Below are 8,976 nucleotides of genomic sequence, written 5' to 3'. Positions count from 1 at the left end.
CTTCAGACTGAAGAAGAGTCTCGAACTGAAACATCAACCATCCCTTTTCTCCAGAAATGCTGCCTGCCCAGATGAGTTACTCTAGCATTTTGTGTCTATCTTCAGTTTAAATCAGACTCTGCAGTTCCTTCTTCCACCTATCATTCACCAGGCTTTGACCTAACCACCCTCACTTCCAGCTTTCTTCTCCCTCTCCACCACCACAATCAGTAACCCAAAACATCACCTATCCATGTTCTACAGAGATGCTGCCTGGTGCGTAGAATGACTCCAACACATTACTCCTTGTACATCAGTCACTGAAAGTAAGCATGCAGGTACAGCAGGCAGTGAAGAGAACGTTGGCATGTTGGCCTTCATAGCAAGAGGATTTGAGTTTAGGGGCAAGGAGGTCTTACTGCAGTTGCACAGGGCCATGGTGAGACCACATGGAGTATTGTGTGTAGTTTTGGTCTCTTAATTTGAGGAAGGACATTCTTGCTATTGAGGGAGTGCAGCGTAGGTTCACTAGGTTAATTTCCGGGGTGGCGGGACTGCCATATGATGAAAGAATGGATCAACTGGGCTTATATTCACTGGAATTTAGAAGGATGAGAGGAAATCTTGTAGAAACATATACAATTCTTAAGGGATTGGAACAGACTAGATGCAGGAAAAAAAATTCCGATATTGGGGGAGTCCAGAACCAGTTTAAGAATAAGGGGTAGGCCATTTAGGACTGAGATGACAAAAAGCCTTTTTCACCCAGAGGGTTGTAAATCTGTGGAATTATCAGCCACATAAGGCAGTGGAGGCCGATTCACTGTATGTATTCAAGAGAGAGTTAAGGGGCTGTCCCACTGTACGAGGTAAATCAAGAGTTCTCCCGAGTTTCCCCTGATTCGAACTCGGAGAATTATGGTAATTGCCGCTCGTAGGTACTCGGGGCTCTCGTGGACATTTTTCAACATGTTGAAAAATCTTCACGAGTCTTCACGAGCTTACCTGCTGTTAGCGTTACAAGCCGCTAAGAGGCGTCCCTAGCTCCGACGTACCTGCTACGTACATTCTCCGTGCTTACCACGAGTTTGATTTTTTTTTAAACTCGGGAGAGCTCTTGAATTAACTCGTACAGTGGGACAGCCCCTTTAGATTTAACTCTTAGGGCTAATGGAATAAAGGGATATGGGGAAAAAGCAGGAACGGGGTACTGATTCTGGATGATCAGCCATGATCATATTGAATGGCGCTGCTGGCTCGAAGGGCCGAATGGCACCTATTTTCTGTACACCTTTTTCTGTAAAGCACCTATTTTCTGTAAACTACAAATGCAGTTCCGTGTGTTACAGAATCTAAACCTGTTTTGTCCATTTCCCAGCCAGGGTTTATTACTGGAACAGAGTATTTTCCGTCTTGTTCTGGGCTGCATATCTGGTTTGCTAACATTACTTAAACCACTCAAGTGTTGCAATCTGCACATATAGAAATGTGCTCCTCTTTTACTTTCTGTTTTTGAAAGTTCGCTGGAAGTTAAGAGAAACCTGACTGCTCTCAACTTGAAAAGGTAAACGTATTCAAATCAAATCAAATCAACATTGATAGAACTTTCTATAAGAACGGCAGTGGTGTGTTTCATGTACTTGAGTCACAGTTTAATCATTAATTGGAGGCAAGTTATCAGTTGTAAAGTGCCAGTTAACTACGGATATGAGGCTTCTAATCCATACATCAATAGCAGGAGGAATTCAACTGTGAACTTTTGCATAGAATACTTAAAGGTGCAATCTGCAATATGCTTGAAATTGATTTTAGAAAGGAGATTTAATAGACATGGGTTATGTTTTTTTTTACTTGGTTTAAGGTATGGTATTAAATCAGGATCTACAATAATCATGAATATTTTAACTATATATGCATTCCTGAGATATTTTTCACAAAGGAGCGGTGAAGTTTCAACCCTGCATTAAGCAGGTTAAATAGCAAGATAAAATAATTGGGAAATGAGAGGCAGAATTAAAGTACAGTTGAATGATAAAAAGCATCTTTGAGAGGTCGAATGTAAAGGGAAAGTATAGAGACTATCAAGACAGAGAGAACTTGGGGTCCAAATTCATAGCTCCCTGAAAGTGGCAACACATGTGGACAGAGTGGTAAAGAGGGCTTATAGTAAATGCTTGCTTTCGTTGGTCGGGACATACAAGATACAAGATACAAGATACATTTAATTGTCATTTGGACCCCTTGATGTCCATACGAAATGCCGTTTCTGCAGCCATACATTACAAACATTGGGCATACGAGTCGGGAAGTCATGTTTCAGTTTCGGAGGACTATGGTTAAAGCCGCATTTGGAGTATTGCAGCGGTTGTGGTTGCCCCATTACAGGAACGATGTGAAGGCTCTGGAGAGAGTGCAGAAGAGATTTACCAGAATGCTGCCTGCAGTGTGTATGAAGTTGTGTTAATAACGGCAAGCAGTTTAACTTCATATAAAGTTTCATGGCCGTGAGGCATCCAGATACAGACAAAGCCTCTGCTGGGGGCTAGGAATACAGGAATATACATGGACAAGGAATAGAGCGACTGATCTACAGAGTGGAGGGTATTAGCTCCAGGGAGAGGTAGGACAGTTGAATTTTCACCTCTTCTTTTCTTATCTCACACCTTTTGTCTTTTCATCTCTAGCCTTTGCCAAACAATCTGCCCATCATAAACCTCTCTCACCTGTATCCACCTATCACCTGCCAAGCATTACCCTGCCCCTTCTCTCTGCCAACTTTCTCCCCCCCCCCTCCCCCCCACCACAATCAGCCTGAAGAAAGGCCCTACCCTGAAACATCACTTATCCATGTTCTCCAGTGATGCAGCCAGATCTTACCAGCATCTTGTGTCTTTTTTTGTAAACCAACGCCTGCAGTTCTTTGTGTTATAATATGTTTATGTATTACTGTGGAAATAGGCAAAGGAGAGCGTGTTCAGTTTACAAATACGGCATGAAAACAGGCCCTTCACCCCAACAAGTCCGCACCGACCACCGATCGCTCGTTCTACGACTTTGACTCGGGGGGGGACATCGGGGGGGGGGGGGGTGGGGGGGGGGGAGAGTGCAGTGGAGAGATAAGTTTTTTTTGGCTTTCCATCACAGCAATGTGATGGATGTTTAGGTAAAATGTAAATTATGTTTCTATTTGTTTGTTGTATGCTGCAGAAAATTTTGTTTGGACTCAAAGGGTCCAAATGAACAATAACATTGAATTTTGAATTGAAATACGGCATCCTCGCGCACGACCACGCGAGCCCGTTCTACGTTATCAATCCGCATTCTCATCCACACCCTACACACCAAGGACAGTTTACAGAGGACAATTAACCTGAAAACCCACGTGTCTTTGGGATGTGGGAGGAAACCGGAGCACCAGGAGGAAACCGTAGTGGTCACAGGGAGACAGTGCCAACTTTACACACCGACAGGCAGCACCCGGAGGTCAGGATTGAACCCGGGCCTTTGGTGCTGTGAGGCAGCTGCTCTACCAGCTGTGCCTCAGTGACGTCCTGATTGTTTAACAAGCCTGTTTTTAAATGTACATTCAGATAACAGTCGAATTGAGTGAACCTAAACTACTCAGTCACAGCAGTAGCAAAATGGTATCACAGCCATCTTGGGATTAAACAAGAGCAGTGATATTGAAACCAAAACCCCTGCTCACTGCTCTCCAGTTTGTCATGTGATCACCTTGACCGTGCCAGTGTAAACAGTCTAGCAGACGGCAGCTTGGGTCGACTGAGGAGGCACGGCCATTGTGGATTCAACTGATCCCAGGGAGTTGTTCCTCCAGCTCAGTTTAACTCCAGGACTGAGGGAATCTCTCTCTGCCTTGAGGCTCCTGTAATCCACCACCATGGGATTTCTGGATTCTGTCTCCCAGATCAATTGACAACACATCAAATATCTTCAGGTATCTTTGAAGAACGGGTAAAACTAACACAGCTAAAACTGCTCTCTCTTGAGCTTATGCTGCTCTTCTGAAGGTTAAATTAAATAATGTTTCTGGGCAGTGGTGAATTAATTCGTCCATTAAGTATTTTTGACTGAGGGAGATGAGTTGAGCCACAAGTGGTGACACAAAAAGACTCTTGTATCGAGGCCTGGGAGATCACTTGCTCTCTGGATGGTTCAGCCACACGGAGTAAATATGACTTTAATCTTTGGGCCACTAATTGGGAAATGTATAAGGTGGTAGTGTAATAATAAGTGCGGAAATGGTTCATTTTTTCATCATTGGATTGATTAGGAATATAAAAATCTCACATTGAAAGTGGCCGTCGATGCAGAGGTTATGAATCGTGCAGGAGAGGATTGGGTAATTGGTTGAAAGAGCAGGACTATTAAAGGGATGATAGTTGATGTCCCAATTGTGTAAACGGGGCAGAGAGACTTCCTGTGCTGTCAGCTAAATGACAGGTTGAAATTCAGCCTTCTCTCCGACATCTATAACTGGGAATTCTTCTCGTTCCAAAAATAAATCGGAAGTATCAGAAGGATAAAACCAGTCAATCAAAGTACGATTTTACCAGGAATGTAAACTGCTGGATAAGCAGATTTCCTTGTAGACGCAAGGAACTGCAGGTGCTGGTTTTGCAAAAAAAAAGACACAATGTCGTGGATTACCTCGGCCTCGGTGGGTCAGGCAGCATCTCTGGAGAATGTGGATAGGTGATGTCTCGGATCGAGACCTTTCTTCAGACTGATTGTGATGTGGGTGGAGGGAGAAAGCTGGAAGAGAGGTGGGGGCAGGACAAAGTCGGGCGAGTGATGGGTGGATACATATGAGGGAGATTTTTGATAGGCGGATGGGTGGGCAGAGATGAAAAGAAGAAAGATGTGAGACAAGGATGGAAGAGGAGTGAATTGTGAAGCCAGAGGAAGGAATGTAGGAGGGAGAGGAGAAATGGGTGTGAGTCCGGGTGGGACACAGGGTAGAGAGGGGAAGATGGATAAAATAAAAATGAAAAGGGGAGGGGGTGTTTGTTTGTCAGTCAATTACCAAATATTGTAGAAGTAGAGAATGCTGGAGTAACTGATGGCATGCTGGCGCAGCAGTAGAATTGCTGCCTTACAGCGCCAGAGACCCAGGTTCGTGACTGTGGATGCTGTCAGTATGGAGTTTGTATGTTCTCCCTGTAACCTGCGTGGGGTTTCCCCGGGAGGTCCGGTTTCCTCCCACGCTCCAAAGATGTAGGATAATTGGCTCCGTTAAAATTGTAAAACCTGTCACTCGTAGGGTGGTGCTAGTGTGCAGGGGTCAGTCCATCCCATGACAGAAGGGAGAGGAGTTGTACAGTTTGATAGCCGCAGGGACGAAGGATCTCCAGTGGCGTTCTGTGCTGCATCTTGGTGGAAACAGTCTTTTGTTGAATGTACTCCTCAGGACGACCAGTGTGTCATGGAGGGGGTGAGCTATATTATCCGGGATGCTCCGCAGTTTGAGGAGCATCCTCCCCTCCAAGATCACCTCCCATGGATCCAACTCCGCCCCCAGCCTTCCTGATCAGTGTGTTCATTCCTTCCGCAGATGTTGCCTGACCCGCTGAGTTCCTCCAGCACTTTGTGTTTTTCTCGAGACTTCTGCAGTTCCTTGTGTCTACATTTTGTAAAAAAAGTCTACGCGCCACCCATTTAGATGCTGTCTCTCATTTGTGAAAATGAGAAAAATCTTTCTCCACTTTTCCTTTGAGTTTTTTGTTTCTCCACTAATATCATCTCTTCCCTGAGATAATCACCTCTCTTCCCTCTTTGCTTATTGTTTTGACCATTACAGTTAAAGTTTTCAGTGATTTATAGTTCGTCAAGAGTCAAGAGAGTTTATTATCATGTGTCCCAGACAGGACAATGACATTCTTGCTTGCTGCAGCACAACAGCATATTGTAGGCATAATATAGAACAGTGTGTCTATGTACATACCATAGATAATATATATACACATAAATAAACAGATAAAGTGCAATAGGCTGTTATAGTTCAGAGTTTGTGTGATGTTGTGTTTAGTAGCCTGATGGCTGTGGGGAAGAAGCTGTTCCTGAATCTGGATGTTACAGATTTCAGGCTCCTGTACCTTCTTCCCGATGGCAACGGAGAGATGAGTGTGTGACCAGGATGGTGTGGGTTCTTGATGATGTTGGCAGCCTTTTTGAGGCAGTGACTGCGATAGATCCCTTCGATGGTGGGGAGGTCAGAGCCGATGATGGACTGGGCAGTGGTCACAACTTTCTGCATTCTTTTCCGCTCCTGGACGTTCAAGTTGCCGAACCAGGCCACGATGCAACCGTGTGCTCTCTACTGTGCACCTGAGGGAAGTTCGAGAGAGTCCTCTTTGACATACCGACTCTCCGTAATCTTCTCAGGAAGTAGAGACGCAGACGTGCTTTCTTTATAATAGCATCAGTGTGCTGGGAACAGGAAAGGTCTTTTGAAATATTCATGCCCAGGAATTTGAAGTTCTTGACCCTTTCCACCATCGACCTGTTGATATAAACGGGACTGTGGGTCCCTATCCTACCCCTTCCAAAGCCCACAATCAGTTCCTTGGTTTTGCTGGTGTTGAGAGCCAGGTTATTGTGCTGGCACCATTTGGTCAGTCGGTCGATCTCACTTCTATACTCTGACTCGTCAGCAACAGTGATTCGTCCCACAATAGTGGTGTCGTCAGCGAACTTGAAGATGGAGTTCGCACTGTGTCCAGCTACACAGTCCTGAGTATAGAATGAGTACAGCAGGGGGCTGAACACGCAGCCTTGAGCTGCTCCCATGCTGATTGTTATCGAGGATGACACATTTCCACCAATACGGACAGACTGTGGTCTGTGGATGAGGAAGTCGAGGATCCAATTGGTGAGGGATGGCCAGAGACCCAGATCTGAGAGTTTGGTAACCAGCTGGGAGGGGATGATGGTATTAAACGCCGAGCTGTAGTCAATGAATAACAACCTGACATATGAGTTTTTGTTGTCCAAGTGGTCCAGAGCAAAAGTGGAGAACCAGTGAGATCACATCCACCATTGATCTGTTGTGGCGGTAAGTGAACTGCAGTGGGTCCAGGTTCTTGTCGAGGTAGGAGTTGATTATCTCCATAATCAACCTCTCAAAGCATTTCATCGCCACAGACATTGCTCTTCTTGGGCACCGGTATTATTGATGCTCTTTTAAAGCAGGTGGGAACCTCAGACTTCAGAGGTGAGAGGTTGAAAATGTCCGTAAAAACTCCAGCCAGTTGGTCCGCACAGATTTTTAGAACACGACCGGATATACCATCAGGTCCAGGCGCTTTCCGAGGGTTCACTCCCCTGACGTATCGTCTGACGTTGGCCTATGTGACTGTGAATGAAATACCATCACGGCAAATGGGGGCTCGGGAAGGCACATCATTATTCTCCCTATCAAAGCGTGTGTAAAACGCATTGAGCTCATCAGGGAGTGACGCTTCGATGACATTTGTGCTGCCTCCTGATTTCGCCTTGTAGGAGGTGATAGCATTCAAACCCCACCACAGTTGCCGAACATCGATTTCATCCTCCAGCTTGCAGAAGTCCATTTTGGCCTTTTTGATGGCCTTACCAAGGTCGTTACGGTTTTCAGTGTACATTTGAAGAAGTGTCCAGACTCAAAAAGTCGCCTGTTCATTCCTCCACAGATGATTCCTGACCCGCTGAGTTACTCCAGCACTTTGTATTTTACTCAATGTTCCAGCATCTGCAGTTCCTTGTATCTCTAGTTTTCGTTCCTTCTGTTTTGCACCTTCGTTAAGTGCTCACATTGCAGTTTTTATTTCTGACTAAAATGTCTTCCCAAAAATGCTGTAGCTCACCTCTTTTCCCCTTTACAAATGTTAGTATCTGTGCTCTGTGTTCCCAATGCTCCCTCGTATTGTAGACACAAGGAACTGCAGATGCTAGTTTACAAAAAAAAAGACACTAAGTGCTGGAGTAACTCAGTGGGTGAAGCAGCATCCCTGGAGGAATTTGATAGGCGATGCTTCAGTCTCGAAAAGGGTCCCGGCCAGAAACATACCTGATTCATGTTCTCCAGAGATGCTGCATGAGCTGCTGGGTTTTCATCTCTTCACATTACGTTGTGGGAACTTGCTCAGTACAAGTTGGCTGCTTACATTGCAGCAGTGACCACACTTCAACAGTACTTTGTGTCATAGAGTTGTGCAGCAGGGAAACATGCTCTTTGGGCCAACTTGTCCATGTTAACCAAGGTGCCCCATCTACACTAGTCCCGCCTGCCCAGGCTTGGGCCGTATCCCTCTAAATCTTCCCATCCATGTACCTTCCCATCCCATCCCATCCAAGTGTCTTTACCAAAAGTTGCCAAAATGTCCCTCATTGTCTGTGAAAGCATTTTAGTGTTTTAGTTTTATATTTTAGTTTTAGAGATACCACGTGGAAACAGGCCCTTCAGCCCACTGGGTCCACGCCGACCAACGGTGCCCACATGTTAACAGTATCCCACACACACTAGGGACAATTTACACATACACCAAGCCAATTAACCTACATACCTGTACATCTTTGGAGTGTGGGAGGAAACTGAAGATCTTGGAGAAAACCCACATGGATCACGGGGAGAACGTACAAACTGCGTACAGACAGAACCCGTAGTCGGGATGGAACCCGGGTCTCCAGCGCTGCAAGCGTTGTAAGGCAGCAACTCTACCGCTGTGCCAGTGTCTGGGGCAATTTCAATGGAACAGAAAAGGGCAACTTAAATATGAGACAGTTTTGTACATTTAGATGCATACAGTATAAAACATGGAAACACACACACACACACACATACCACACATGCATGCACATCACACTAACATTACATATCCACACTCTCATACATCGCACACACACAACCATAACACACACTGTGTACACAAGCCATACACACACACACTGCACACATAAATATGCACAATACACAGAAGCCATACACACACCACACACACA

The 8,976-nt window shown here is 45.3% G+C and overlaps 1 protein-coding gene across 2 annotated transcripts in view; it reads left to right on the top strand.

Annotated features, from left to right (window-relative positions):
* Positions 1-1,349: 1,349 nt before the first annotated feature.
* Positions 1,350-8,976, top strand: part of LOC129707687 (phosphatidylinositol 4-phosphate 3-kinase C2 domain-containing subunit beta-like) — a 177,868-nt gene continuing 170,241 nt past the window's right edge. Inside the window, exon 1 of one of the 2 annotated variants that reach the window (XM_055652882.1) lies at positions 1,350-1,543. The gene's annotated coding sequence lies outside the window, so the exon portion shown is untranslated. Of the gene's footprint in view, positions 1,544-3,469; positions 3,935-8,976 lie in introns of those variants that run through there. The other variant, XM_055652883.1, reaches the window with a different exon arrangement.

This window comes from Leucoraja erinacea, chromosome 22 (genome assembly GCF_028641065.1).
Source record: "Leucoraja erinacea ecotype New England chromosome 22, Leri_hhj_1, whole genome shotgun sequence".
NCBI classification, from domain to species: Eukaryota; Metazoa; Chordata; class Chondrichthyes; order Rajiformes; family Rajidae; genus Leucoraja; species Leucoraja erinaceus.
This window is presented reverse-complemented; position numbering and strand designations above follow the sequence as displayed.